Source organism: Ictidomys tridecemlineatus, chromosome 11, assembly GCF_052094955.1.
Source record: "Ictidomys tridecemlineatus isolate mIctTri1 chromosome 11, mIctTri1.hap1, whole genome shotgun sequence".
Lineage (NCBI taxonomy): Eukaryota > Metazoa > Chordata > Mammalia > Rodentia > Sciuridae > Ictidomys > Ictidomys tridecemlineatus.
Window position 1 is genome coordinate 117,250,489 of NC_135487.1, and position 14,989 is coordinate 117,265,477.

At 40.9% G+C, this 14,989-nt stretch overlaps 1 long non-coding RNA gene across 1 annotated transcript; it reads right to left on the bottom strand.

Moving 5' to 3' along the window:
* Window positions 1-556: 556 nt before the first annotated feature.
* Window positions 557-11,695, bottom strand: LOC144368333 (uncharacterized). Its single transcript, XR_013428125.1, has 3 exons — window positions 10,802-11,695; window positions 1,886-3,890; window positions 557-661 (listed from the first exon to the last, which is right to left on the bottom strand). It is a non-coding gene; the product is annotated as an uncharacterized LOC144368333 (long non-coding RNA).
* Window positions 11,696-14,989: the final 3,294 nt, after the last annotated feature.

Here is a 14,989-nt window from a genome sequence, read left to right on the forward strand (position 1 = left end):
GGTTTGATCCTCAGCACAACATAAAAATAAATAGGTGAAATAGAGGCATTATGTCCAACTACAACTAAAAAACAAATATTAAAAAAAGATAACAACCCAGGTTTGAGTTAGACTTGTTCCCTATGAAAACCCCCAGAGAGAGATCCATGAGCTACTAACTTAGTAAAGACTCATTCACAGCACAAAGAGGTAATGAAGTCAAGCAATTCAGGTACAGAAGGCAAAAAAGTGTAGAAAGTATACAATTTAAGAGAAGGGAGCATGTGTCTGAAAGATGCTCTTCATAGGGTTGGGACTGGGCTTCCCTGCAGCAGTTATCAAGAATATTAGGACAGCAGGCATGAGAACAGAGCAGATTTCAGAATGTAAATAGGAAATGTAGATGGAAGGGCAGGTCAGGGCTACAAGGCCATGGGAAGTACAGATAAGACCAAACAGAGGCTCCATCTCCTGTTGGAGACAAGCACAGATGAAGAGAAATCACTGCAGAAGGAGGAGCTACAATCTTACAGAGTTAAAAGGAGTCAAGTCCATTCCAGAGCCAACATACCTGAAGCCTGAAGGCCAGGGAATCTGCATGCTAGTTTCCTCTTGCTCATCAGAATTTTTCTTGTAATCATCTTCTCTTTGCTGACACCTGTGGCATCATCGAGGACATGCTCTGTAAGTATGTGCAAATAAGACAGGATTTGTAAAATGCAATAGCACCCAGATATATTTCCAAACACTAGAAAATCAGAGTGGAGGTAGGTTGTGCTTTGGGGAAGGAAGAGATAATAAAAATCAAGCAAAATCAAAGGAGAAACACATTATTAAAGAAAGGAAAACTCATCCTAAGGAATTTAAAAATATGCATAATAATAATACACTGCACGTATACCCATTATATATGAAAAAGCACATATAAAAAATGTGTAATACACACAAGAGGGATCTCTATATTTATCTGATGGACAACTGCTCCTTTGGGCTCTTGACTCCACCTGTGCATGGGAAACTTGCATCTATGATATGTATGGGCTCACATGTCCACTCAAAGGCCCTTGGGCCTTCTCAGAGGAAATTGAAAGGAGAAGAGGGTTCAGTAACAATCCCAATTCTCCCTTTGCTAACTACACCTAGAAAACCCATTTCTTATGTCCCTGCCAATTGACCCAACCTATCAACCCAGGCACAGTGACAGAAATCACGTGTCCAATGGACATGTCATCTTTTGTACATGTGCCTAGGTATTCTTGGGTGGGTGGTGCCCATGCAAAAGTTCCTAAAATAAAGTAATACAATTGACAAAAAGGGCTTTAAAGTAACAATGAATTCATGTTTATTATCCAAATATAATTAATCTTAGTCACTATTTCTGGAGAGAACATTCTACAGAGACACCAGGGCATGGGACAAAAAAAGGAATTTATTGATCTTGATCCACAGGCAGAAAAGATCATGAATAGAAATGATGGACATCATATTTTTCTTTGGGGGGGGGGACAACAGGGATTTAACTCAGGGGACTTCATCACTGAGCTACATCCCAGCCCTATTTTGTGTTTAATTTACAAATTGGGTTTCACTGAGTTTCTCAGCACCCCGAGGCTTTGAATTTGAATAATACTTTTTGCTGAGGCTGGCTTTGAATTCATCATTCTTCTGTCTCAGCCTCCTAAGCCACTGGGATTATAGGCCTGAGCCCCCATGCCAAGCACAGCAGACATAGTTTAAAGACAAAATCAGTCAGATCCACCTGACCTCTGTACCTACTCTGAAACAAGATGGGTCTCCTGCCTCTGCATGCATATATTCAGCCTACACAGTAGAGTTGAGTGCAGAGAATTTTTGCTTTCCTAGGGAGAAAAGTTAGATTCATTTGAATTATGATAGGAATACTCACTGGCTTCATCCATAGCAGAACTGACTGTAGGCTCAGCTGATGGGAAGACAGAGCTTCTGACAAGTTCTTGTGTGTTAGATGAATTAGGATGATCCAAGGGTAGAAAATAAGTTTTCCCCAGCAGGAGGTCATCCTCTTTCTCCTCCTGCAGTTCACCATTGGGAATGCTGAGACAAGGAAGAATAACCAAAAAATCAAGGTGGTTTAGAAGCTACAGCCTCCCAGTTGGTTATGATTCAAAGTTGAAGAGTGGAGTCCCCTAACAGGTGCCTGCCTTCAAAAATAATCTAGAAAACCATTTTCAACTCATGGACATAATTTAGGTGCCATAGTATGAGAGAGAGAGTGAGAGCCACCAGTGTCCAGTGTACTGGCCAGATAACAAGCTGATGAGAAAGGAGGCTCAACTTCATCTATAAAGTACAACTACAGAAGGATCATACAATGAGAAGCAAAGCTGTAGTTGAACCTAGGGCATGACTGATGCTGACACTTGCATATAGATGGCCAGCAAATACAGCCTGATACATGATACAGTGCCCCCAAAATGTGTGCCTTTTAGAACTTTTTCTATCCATTTTTTTGATATAATACTTTTGGGGGGGGGAAGGGGTAGAAAGGGAGCGTATTTCTGTTTTTCTTGCTATGACATACCTGTCCGGGATTATCAGGCCATAGTATAGAAAGATAGTATGCCTCTAATTCTGATTATTCAACTTAAAATAAACAAGTGATTTTGTTAAAAGGAAGAAATGCCCAAGACTGACTGTGCAGTTCTTCTCAGTCACGCTCAGTGTACCAGCACCAGGAAGATAAAAGATAACCTTGCTAAAGGGCTCCATCACACTGGGCTTAGTCAACATCACCCCTGCCAACAATAGTCTTTTTTACATTTGGTGATCAAATGTGTCTACTTTTGACCTCATGGTCTAATCTTTCAGGTTATCCTTAACCCCTTATTTTGCCTTTTCTTACAATCTCCAGATTATTTGTTGTTACCTGGAATTCAGTGAATTTTGGTCTTTTTCATCATCATTTTCATGGTTTTCTACAAACAATTCAAAAACATCCAGGAGTCATTACATAGTGCTATTTCACCCATTTCAACACAGAGCCCAAGTGGGTTCTTCAGTCACCTTGGCTAGACAGGAATAAGAATCTGCAGGAAATCTTGAAAGTTATTACAATTTCGATCAGGAATGAGCAGAAAAAAGAGTCATGGAAAATGGAGTGGGCTAAGGGGTGAAGACAAAATGACTTCTGCCACGTATAGCCCAGATAAAGTTCAGTTGTCATAATCTTTCCCATCAGTTTTCACAATTTTTCTTTGTGTGTTGACTTAGTCCTGTTTGCCAAGGAGGGTCCAAGAAGGAGCCATGTGCTAGTGACTTATGAAGGCCATGTTCCCAGAATAAAGAGGCAGCAGAGTCAAGGAAGCAGGGTAGATCAAAAGCCTAGACAGTGTGTGATTCCAGGGAAGGTGGCATGTGTCTGAAAGATGCTCTTCATGGGATTAGGACCCCCCATTAAGCTGGGCTTTCCTGTGTCAGTTACAGGGAATATCAGGACAGCAGATGTAGGAACAGAGCAGATTTCTGAATGCAAACAGGAGGTGGAGATGGAACAGCCTCTCAGGGTGGGAGACCATAAAATAGAGACATAAGACCAGACAGTCTCCATCTGCTGTTGGAAAGAACCAATGGTGAAGAGAAATCACAGCAGAAGGAGCTACCTCCTCATAGAGAGAGCTAAAAGAGGTAAGTGCATCCCAGAGCCACAGAAGCTGTCACCACTCTACCCGAAGCTTGAAGTCCTGGGAATCTGCATGCCATTCTCCACTTGCAGAAGAGTTGTTTTCTTTTCATGATCTTCTGCTTCATGACACTCATGGTATCAGTGAGGACATGCAGCTCACATCCAGGTGTTTTGACAGCCAAGCCTCCAAGGGCATCACCCTCAAGCTTGGGAAGGTTCTGCAGTTCAATGCAAGTATCCAAATTCAGTTCTGAAAATAAAACAGGAACTATTATCCTGTGACACAACTATTGACCCCAAAGGGTCACCTAATGAAGAAAGCAGCCTTGCACAAAAAAGTCTAAGGATTTATGTGTAGCTTATAGAGACTGATACTTTCAGGGCTGGGGTTGTAGCTTGGAGTTAGAGCACTTGCCTCAAATGCATGAGGCCCTGGGTTCTATCCTCACTACCACATAAATATAAAGACATTGAGACTGATACTTTCATTTTGTTGATGATTCTGGCATATCCAGTATGATAAACTTGACAGGAGGCAAGTGTGCTTACAATTCTTGAAAATATTCAAGAAATATGGAAGTTATAGACACCTATAGCTCCCCAATATAAAAGGCAATAATACCACTAGAGATCTAGGCAGAGCTTTTAGTCAGGAAGTGATCATCAAAGTTAAGCAAAATCATAGTAGAAGGAAAACTATATGAAAGTAGAGAACTGGGGAAGAATCATCCCTGGAATATTTTAAATCTTACTCTGACTAACTTATTTTATATACAGTCATTATTACTAATAGAACTACTGTATATGCCTAACATATAATGGATATATCTGATGAACAGAAAATTATGAACATTCACATGTGGGATTGTATAATATCAATATTCTGGCCACAAGAAGTCAGAAATAATTTAGAAACCTGAGGGAAAAAAAGAGATGTTTGAAAAGCAGATGCTCAAAAATTCCCTGTGAGACACCAGAACACAATCACTCAACTGAGCCTGTAGGCTTAGTCTTGACTGGGATTGTGGGAGCACCCAGTAGAGTCCAGCAGGAAGAAAAGATGGTGAACCTCCGCAAGTTTTCACACGTGCTTCAAGAACTACACACCAGTGACACACACAGAGCCCATGCCAGGGAGTGCTCTACATGAGGCACAGGTGTTTATTCTCTTGCATGGCCCTCAGATGTTTGTAATGAGTGCAAGGGTGCCCACATCTGTCAGATGAGTGTGGCACCTGACATGAGAACCAGAGGCTCCAGAAGCTGATATTGAGGGAGACAGAGAATCCAGATGAACACAACCCAGATTAAGGGGACAAGGAGGGACTAAAACTCAGTCTTCACATCTGAGCAGAATTGAGTCCTTGTGAGGACACTGGCAACATGGCTATGAAGACAGACGAATGGAGAGGATGGACTCAGTGTGGAATCAGCAAGGAGACAATTTGTGCACTTTCTGTGTGAAGGTGTCACATTAATTTAAAGAGATGAGGAAAGGTGAAAAGTGAGCTGGATATGTCAGGACACAGAATTGTAAGCCCAGGATTTATACTATTACTGAAAAATTGCTCTATATCCAATGAAAATATCTTTTGTGAAATTATATTTATCAAATAACCAGAAGTTATCTGATGATTTGAGATTACAGAGTCAAATCTTTCATTAAAAAATTTTTATTTTTATTGAACTGGTACTATGGAAATTATTTTAATAAACCATGAAAGAGATGAAAGCACCTAAGATATGCACTTGGTAAAGGCCAGCCCAGGACCTGATAGTGTATTTAACCCTAGGCCCCAGGCTCCAGCTCACATCACTATGTCAGAGAATCGCAGCTTTAAGTCTGACCGAGAGAACATGTAGAGACCCACCATCTCTGCCACCCACAATATTCTGACAACCAACATGTGGATCAGAGCTTACAAATTCCCTTGCCTTTCCTATCTGGGAAGAGCATCCACTGTTTTCCAGGGTCAGTGTTGGCTACACAGCTATCGATAGCAGAGGAAAGACTCAGCCTGGCTCCACCATCACCACAGATTAACTGGTGATCCAACATTGTCCCCTGACAACTACTCATTTGGGTATTTACATCCAGGTGTGCATCTGAGGCTTGCATCTCTGACACACTGGGGCTCACATGCCCACTCAAAGGCCATTGGAGGCAGGCCTTCTTAGTGACACCTAAAAGGAGAACAGGGTAACTATCCCAGTTCTTTCTTTCTTTAGTACCCCCACCCAGAATGCCCATTTCTTATGTCCCTGTCTGTTGGGGAAACCAGCTTGTGTCTCAGGTACAGTGACAGAGATCATGAGTGTGATGGATATGTCACCTTTGGTTTCTGTGCCTGGATGCTAAGAAGGCCAGAATCAATAAATGGGATGGCAAACTGCAAAGCGTCTTCAGAGTAAAGGAATCAATTAATAACGTGATGAGAGCGCCTACAGAATGGGAAAAGATTTTTACCACATGCACATTAGACAAGAGCATTCAATCCTCAGGATGTATTAAGAACTCAAAAAACAAAAAACCCAAAAGAAAAAAAAACATTAAATAACCCAATAAATAAATGGGCAAAGCACTGAACATGCACCTCACAGCCGAAAAAATACTAATGGCCAAAAGATACATGAACAACTCTTTATTATCTCTAGCAATTAGAGAAATGCAAATTAAAACTATGCAGAGATTCCATCTCACTTGAATTAGAATGGCAATTATAAAGAATTCAAGTAACAATAAATGTTGGTGGAGAATGGGGTGAGAAAGGTACTCTCAAAAATTTGAGTAGGACTGAAAATTAGAGCAGCCACTATGGAAAGCAGTATGAAGATTCCTTAGAAAACTTGGAATGAAACCATCATTTGACATCATCAACAGATGAATGGATAAAGAAAATGTAATGTATATAGAGAATGGTATATTACTCAGCCATAAAGAAAAATAAAACAATGGCATTTGCAGAAAATGGATGGAACTGGAGATATCATGCTAAGTGAAATAAGCCAATCCCAAACACCAAAGGCTATGTGTTCTGACTTCTAGATGATAACCGGAAAAAAGGGAGGTTGAGGAAGGGAATAATAGAAATCTACTGTATTGGACAAAGGAAAATAAAAGGATGGGAGGAGAGGGAGAAACAGGAAAGACAATAGAATTAACTGGACTTAACTAGCCTTAACTAGCCTTGTATTTGAATACATAACCAGGGTAAATTCACATCATAAACAAAAAGAGCGGGATCATCCACAGGATAAGTTATACTCTACTAATGTGTAATTGGCAAAATACATTCTACTGTCATATGTTACTAAACAAGAACAACAACAACAAAGGCAGGTGTCCAGAAAAGAGTGTCCCTGAAGAAAAATCATCCACTTAAGATGGCTTTGAAGAAAAAAATGAGTTTAAGGCTATTTTCCCAGGATTATTAAACTCCATCACTGTTTGTAGAGAGGACATTCTATTGAGACTCAGTGACCTGATTGAAATTAAAAGGTTTATTGATCTCTCCCCCGAGGGAGGAAAGATCATGGAAAGAATCTAGGATACCATGGAGAGGGGTGTCCAGTGGTTGTATAACATTCCTAGTTATGGGACCCTCTCTGCATTTCAGAAGCCTATGACTCCTTGTGGCCTATATACCACCTACAATCCATATACATATACAGTCTGTTGCCACCTGGAGGCTGTTAGCAGCTATAAGCAATGCAGCAGAGGAGCTGGCTCCTTATTGTAAATCAACTGTATGAAACTGTGAAGAGATATCGGGTCCATAATCCTTATATTTTCCACATACTACAGAGGCAAATTGGACATTCCTCCTGATATACTTGAGTTGTATGTCCCTAGGGAAATGAATAATGTCCTCAGAAATTGAGCTGACTGGAGGTTTCCAGCAGCCTCATGTCTATCCAGGTCAGACTCAGGAAGAACTGGGTACAATAGGGCCTGCTGCCCACTACTGTGTTCTCCACACACTCTCCTTGAAAATCCCTCATTCTCACCACGATCTGCTTCAGTTTTCTCAAAATTTCTTCAATCTGACTGTTTGGCTCCATCACCCTGAGAGCACACCTCATCATACTCTCATCACTGGTGTCTAGATTCTTCCACTCTCCTCCTCACTATCTTCTCTTCTTGTGAACTTCCCCAAAGATCAACTGTCTCATCAGGTTAACGTTTGTTAAGATACAGCTGCACAGTGTTACCCATGCTGGCCTCATGCTCCTGGCCATGAGAGAACCTCCTGCTGGGACCACTGAGCCCAGCCTCACTAACCTCTCACTCAATGTCCTGCTCTTACCATGTTCCCACTCTGCTTGGGAAAACTGCATTCCTACATCCCCCTGAATAATTCCAACTCCCTATCCTGCATTTGAAGTCCTCATTCCTGGCCCCACAAGGTTATCCAACATCACATCCCAACACTCCAATACACCATCCTTCCTTGTCAGGCTGTCTCCTCCCTGACTCTCACTCTGCTTCTCTGTCTTCCAGCATTCAGGTCTTTGTCTACAGGTGCTGCTCCCTGCCTGTCATGTACTGTGTGTCCCCAAGTCTCAGTTCATCCATTATTAATCATCTGTCATTGAAGACACTCAGTAACATGCATGAGAGATCCTCTTGACCTGAAGGAGAAAGTATCTTAAACCAATATACCTGTTTGTGAAAGCAATGGTGAAACAGAGAAAAAAAGGAGATTAGACCCTGAAGGATTGAAAATGGCCACTGACACAAGAATCTCTTCATGGACTCTTGGCAACATGGACAGTTTCTTCACAAAGGTCTTGTACAGCATGCTTTCTACCAGCCACTCTGTCGTTACATAATTTTGGTGGGAAGGAGAACTCCTTTTATATGTCCAACCCCTGAAATCCTGGCCCATTCCTTTTCATGAAAACCTATTTAGTATCATTATATCAAATCAAATTTCCTCCCCTTCAATCTACTTCTTTCAGTTCCTTGAGGCTGGATCCCTCAATCATTGGGTACAATATTTATTTCCACTGTGTCTAAACCTCCAGCCCCTCCTACATATAGTATCTATTATGAAAAGTGGCCAAATCTGTGAAGTCCCTTGGGAAAGTCTCACCTTCCCTCAAGGATATTACTTTTAAACTACCTTGAACTCAGACTGAAGGGCTTTGGGGTAGTTTGGTCTCAAAGTGGCTGTAATTCAATGTAGACTCACTCTCTCTACCACTTCCGTGAATGACTACAGAGCTACTACTACCCTCTAGGTCATCTGCAATAAATATTTTAAATTGGGTTAGAATTTTGTCCTGTTTTCGGTTGCCTGCTTTTATCAGGGAGGAACCTTGCTGACATTTTTCAAGGCTCACAGTAGAAGATCCTCTGCAACTATTGGAGCCATTTATCAAACTCTAAAAGTATTGTTGCATGCCATTAGTGGGCAAGATGCAAAAGTCCTCAACAAAATATCAAGTTGTAGCTTAGATATATTCATGTTATTTCTGCAGGGCTTTCTATGTACACAGAGGATAGGTCCGAGCAGAGAGGTCAGCACCACTACTGTAGTTACAGCTGTGTCCTGTTCACAATATACACATTAGGGTCAGTGAACCCACACAGGATGAATATTAGTACAATTAGAATGCTCTTTTTCTTCATTTCAGATTCATGTATAAAGGTGAATGTGTCCATCTCTATTTGGAGGGAATGGATGAGGCACTGGCTCTTCCCAGGGACAAAGTATACTGATTAATAGCTCAAAAACCCATGTGAGAGGCTTTATGAATTCTTTGTTCCAGAGAAGCAATGTCTGTTTCTCTTTGAAATTGTCTCAAAAACATTTGTAACATACAGAATTAGAAATGGGTGAACACCCAACCCAGCCTCCTCTTTGAAAGATCAGGCTGCACAGCAGTAAAAATATGTTGGCTGAGGAGCCAGGCAGACATGGGCCCTGTGTTCCCACCACACACTAGTGGAGATTTGGGGGCAGTGACCATGCTGAATCTCAGTGTCCTCAGCACTACTGTAGAGACACCACCAACTGTGAATAGTGTCTCTTGAGGATTTAATGGAGTAGTCTGTATACAGAGATCCCTTGGCAGTGGTTACAGTTCACACATGTATTTTATTTCTTTTTCTGAAATGTTGTGACACTGAGATTAAACTTTTGCATCACTGCACCTCAGTGGAAATGGGAAAAAGAAAAAGATGGTCACACCTGAAAAGGCACTGACTAAAGCAAGGGTTGGAAAATAAATTTAGTCAGTTAATTTTACTATAAAACATTCTGATACAGTGAGACATCAGACTTCTGCTCTTCCTAAAAACTGATTTAATGAGTAAAGACTCAAGAATTTCAAAAGTTTATCTGAGGAAAAGTTGAACCCTACCTTGAGTGAGAGGCAAGAAGAATATATTTTTTCTCTACATACTCTATAAAGCTTCTACCACTCATGGCTCTTGTTCAACAAGAGTGACCTTCCTGGGAATTGTGGAGAGAAATGCTCTCTGCTGTCTGAATAACTGGGTCAGTTCCCCATCATGTACACTGGCCATTGACAATTTACATGAGAACATAACTCTCAGATGGAACACATGATTCAACATGTAATCTATGGAGGAAAGAATCATTTGTGCTCCGTTGGGTTGAAAACTACAGCAATGTATGGTGGAACAGAAACAGGAATGATTAATTGAAGGATAGCCTTCTCAGAGGAAGTTGAAAAAGTGCGTTAACACTCAAGAACCATAAAAGATCTCCACAATGATTTTTGAATATTCTATCTCATGAAAAGAAGAGAGGAAATCATTAGAAAATAAATGCAATTTCCAAGGACACTGCAGAAGGAATGATTTAACCCCTTTAAAGACTGAGGTCTGACCAATCCCTCCTGGAAAAAGTTGTAGTGATGTCTGTGAGATGCTTCTAATCCCCTCCTCCTAACTCCAGTCTACCTGCAACTGTGGCTGGCACATTGCAGACCAGGATTAAAAACAACTGACCTGGCAAGAAAAATAACAAAGCTTCAGATCCACCTGACCTCTGCACCTGCTGAGAAACAAAATGGTCTCCTGGCTCTTCAGGCATATGTCTCAGCCTAGATAGTGGAGTTGAGTGCAGAGAATTTGTGATTACCAGGGAGACAAGTTGCATTCATGTGAATTAGGATAAGAGTACTCACTGGTTCCATCCACAGTAGAGCTGAATTTAGGCTCATGTGATGGGAACACAGAGCTTATGACAAGTTCTTGTGTGTCACATGAATTAGGATGACCAGAGTACTCAAAATATTTTTCATCCAGCTGGAGGTCATTCTCTTCCTCTTCCTGAAATTCACTGTTGATACTGCTGAGACAGCTGAGGCAGGGAGGAACAAAAGATGAAATCATGGTGATTTAGAAGTTACAGTCTCCCAGTTGTTCCCGATTCAAAGCTGAAGGGTGGAGTCCAAAACAGGTGCCTCCCTTCAAAAATGATCCAGAAAACCATTTTCATCTCAAGGACATAGTTTAGGTGCCACGGTATGAGAGAGACCAAGGGCCACCAGTGCTCAGTGTAGTGATAACAAGATAACAAGCTAATGAGGAAGGAGGCTTAACTCACCTATAAGACACAGTCACAGAAGAATCACACAATGAGAAGCATAGCAGGGGCCAACCTTGTGCATAAAGCATGGTGAATTTTAGACACAAGTGTCTGATCAATAGTCTCCTTAATTGAAGAGTCTCAGAGACATTTTGCCTTCTTTGCACATCCATGTTATGACATGATATCATTTTTATTCTATCTATTTTTCTTGCTATGGAATACCTGTTGATGAGCTCAGGCTAACAGTACAGAAATGATTTTTGAGTCTCATCCTGAGTTTGACATTTACAAAGGGAACATATGATTTATTTAAGATCTAGAAGTGCCCAAGGCTGCTCAGTTATTCTTGAGAAGACTTACTCTTACAATACTATAAAGAAGACAAAGAATTTTGCTAATGGGTTCCATCATCTTGGGTTGAATCAACAACTTCACTGCAATCAGCACTCCTACTGTGCCTTTAAGAAACTTGACTACATTTGACCTCATGCTCTGTACTTTCAGGATTCCTGCACCCCTTTTATTTTATCCATTTTTTTTCTTGCCCCTGGTCATTCATTGTTACCTGAAATAAAGTGACTCTTCTTTATCATTGTCCTCATTGTCATGGTGTTCTGTAAACATATTCAGAAATGCAGAAGTCATTAAATAACTCCCCTTCACTCATTCCAATACAGACACTTCCCTCAGAAGAAGACATAATTTATGTATATATAATTCAGGGAGCAACTAAGGGACTTAACCTGGGAGAGCTCACATGTTGAGTTTAAAGAAATGGTCAGAAATGCTATGCTGATCCATCATGCACAACGTCTCTGACTGGGGGGATCATTATGGAATGCTCTTCATGTAATTGGACAAAGTCAAAATGCATTTTGGTCTCCTGATCCCTGGATACTCATCCAGGTTCTTCTGGATTTCATTAACTGCAGCTTCCTTCCTTCCACAAAGCTCATTCCAACACTTAGTGGCTCTAGGCTCCCTCACAATTCTCAAATAGAACCAGTTTCATTCTCTATAAAGAGGATTAAAAGCCCTGAGCCTCATTTTTCTCAATACTAGGGATTTTTTTTTTTTTTTTTTTAAAGATCGCAAAGTTAACTTTGGCAGTGTACTAGAAGGAAATTCCTTTCAGAACTGTTCTGGTATAAATATTACTGCCACCTTATTCTAGCATTTCAATGGAAGCAAAATTAACCATTTCAATGTTCTCTCTCTTTTATGTTTTTGGTACCGGCCATTGAACTTAGCGGCACATGACCACTGCACTACATCCCCAGGCCTATTTTGTATTTTATTTAGTGATGGGTCTGAGTTGTTTACTGCCTTACTTTTTCCTGAGGCTGGCTTTTTAAATTTTTAAAAAAATTTTTTTAGTGTTAGGTAGACACACAATATCTTTATTTTTTATTTTTTTATGGTGCCGAGAGTTGAACTCAGTGCCTCATGCATGCTAGGTGACTGTCCTACCACTTGAGCCACATCCCATGCCCTCTGAGTTGGCTTTAAACTCAAGATCCTCCTGCCTCAACCTCCTGAGCAGCTGGAATTATAGGCTTGTGCTTGTAATCAAAGAATTAAACATGAGCAAGAACACTTAGGAGAGATAAGTTTTCCTAGGTTGTAAGAATAAGGTCATACACAGCCCTGATATGCACACACATAAATGGTACCTGTGAGTAGGTTACAGTCTCTATAACTTCCCTGCTCTTGTTAGTTCTAGGTTTACCATCCTGAATTTGTCACTGGACCATCAGAAGTATTATTAATAGAAGTGCATTTGTGTTTTAATGGGGTAGTCATGAGCTGCAGCTAGACAAAGGGAAACTTCATGCTCACCCAAGAGATCATCACTGAAGCAGGTGGGCTGGTGGATATCTGATGATTCAGAGTGACTGGGGCAAGTGTTACAGCCCTCATTCAATATGTCCTGCAGGATTTCTTTCTCCTCCTGTGGGGCTTGTCTCAGACTGGAGGGATAAAGAGTACAATTAAATGAGAGGATTAAATATGAGTCCCAGTTGGTCTAAATAGAGGCCTAAGGGAGTGGTCACAGAAGGGCAAGAGGGTACTCCTTTCAAAGAGAAAGAAAATGATCCTCCTAGGATGTGGGCAGGGTACACATGTCTTTATGACAGGAGATAGGAAGAGGGGCTCAATCTACTGACTAGAAAAGAGCTGAGGACAGACACTCCACTCTCCCTGTGTGATACAACCATGAGCCACAGCATACACAGAAAATGAACTTTATGTGTGTGTTTGTGCGTATATTTGTATATGTGTGTGTGTGTGTGTGTGTGTATGTGTATTCCCCCCACCCAGCTATGACATCCCTGCCAAAAAGTCTTATCAACCAGAAAGAAATCGATTTATATCTCATATTAAATGGACCCATACAAGACAGGAGATGTAGATTCTGTCAGGTTAAAAAAAAAATTAGTTAGTTTGATTATTTCTAGTTGGATACAGACAAGAACCACAGAGAAAAGAAAAACACCTCCTTAAAAGATGGACTTCTTCCATGGTTGAGCAATGCAGTCATACCAGCAGCTTGTGTTTGCCTTTGCATGTGAATAGTGTGGACACTTTGTACCTCTTGGTTTGCTCATCTGGGGACCCTCCTCATATTTAACCCATCCTCTTCCAGGCTCTTAACACTCATTGTTACCTGGGAGCCAGTAATTCCTGTTCTTTTCCACTCTCCTCCTCTGCACCACTCCCTGAAATCAAATTCAGAAATGTCCAGTCAGTCAATGAGTAGTTTCTACATCACTCACTACAAACACAGGGGAAGCCTGAACTCAATGGAGAATCATTAGTCCCAGACCTTTACCAACACGGCCGTTATATGTGTGTGGAACTGATATGGTACACAATGGATCCTAATACAAAAGATTTGAGCTATTCTTGAGGATGAAAAGGCATTTTCATGTCTCCAGTAGAAATCAGTAACTGGGAATTAACCTATGCCCACCCTACACTTCCCTGTAAACTAAAAGTTGCTATAGTCTTTGTGTTTCATTATTCCACTGTTAGTAAACTGAAGGCAAAATAACAATATCTTTACTTCTAGAAATGATGGATTTCCTTTTGATGAAAGAAAAGAGGAGAAAAAGTTTTGGAGAAGATCTTTTTCTCAGAGGGGAAACAGACAATCATACCTCACTTTAGTGACCATAAACCTATCTGCAACTTACGATATTTCTGGAACTCGTTGGCCAGGGTATACACGGTAGATTGACATAAGATGAATTTTTCTTCCAGATCACGGAAATTCAGTTTGTGTTCTTGTAATTCGGCTTGTAGTCCCCGTATGATTTCTTTCAATTTCATCTGAGGCTCTCCGTCAAGGTTCATTTCAGCCCCTCCATCAGGGGAAGGGCTGAAGAATACTGCCATGTTTGTACAGTAAATGTACAGCCAGGACCTGCAAAGAGGAAACCCAAGCATGTTATGGGTTAAACACAAGTGAATCCAAGAGCTGGATGCAGTGGCAAACGCATATAATCTCAGAGGCTCAGAAGGTGAGACAGAAGGATCTAGAGTTAGAAGTCAGCTTGAGCAATGACAAGGTGCTAAGCCACTCAGTGAGACCCTGTCTCTTAATAAAATACAAAAAAGGGCTGCATATGTGGCTCAGTGTTTGAGTGCTTCTGACCCAAATATTTAAAAAAAAATAAAATAACCCAAATAGAATTCATTGGGATTAAGGGAAGACAGCAGCTGTCACGATTCACTTACTGTTGAGAACTAAGTACTCAGCAGTCCACAACACTTCAAA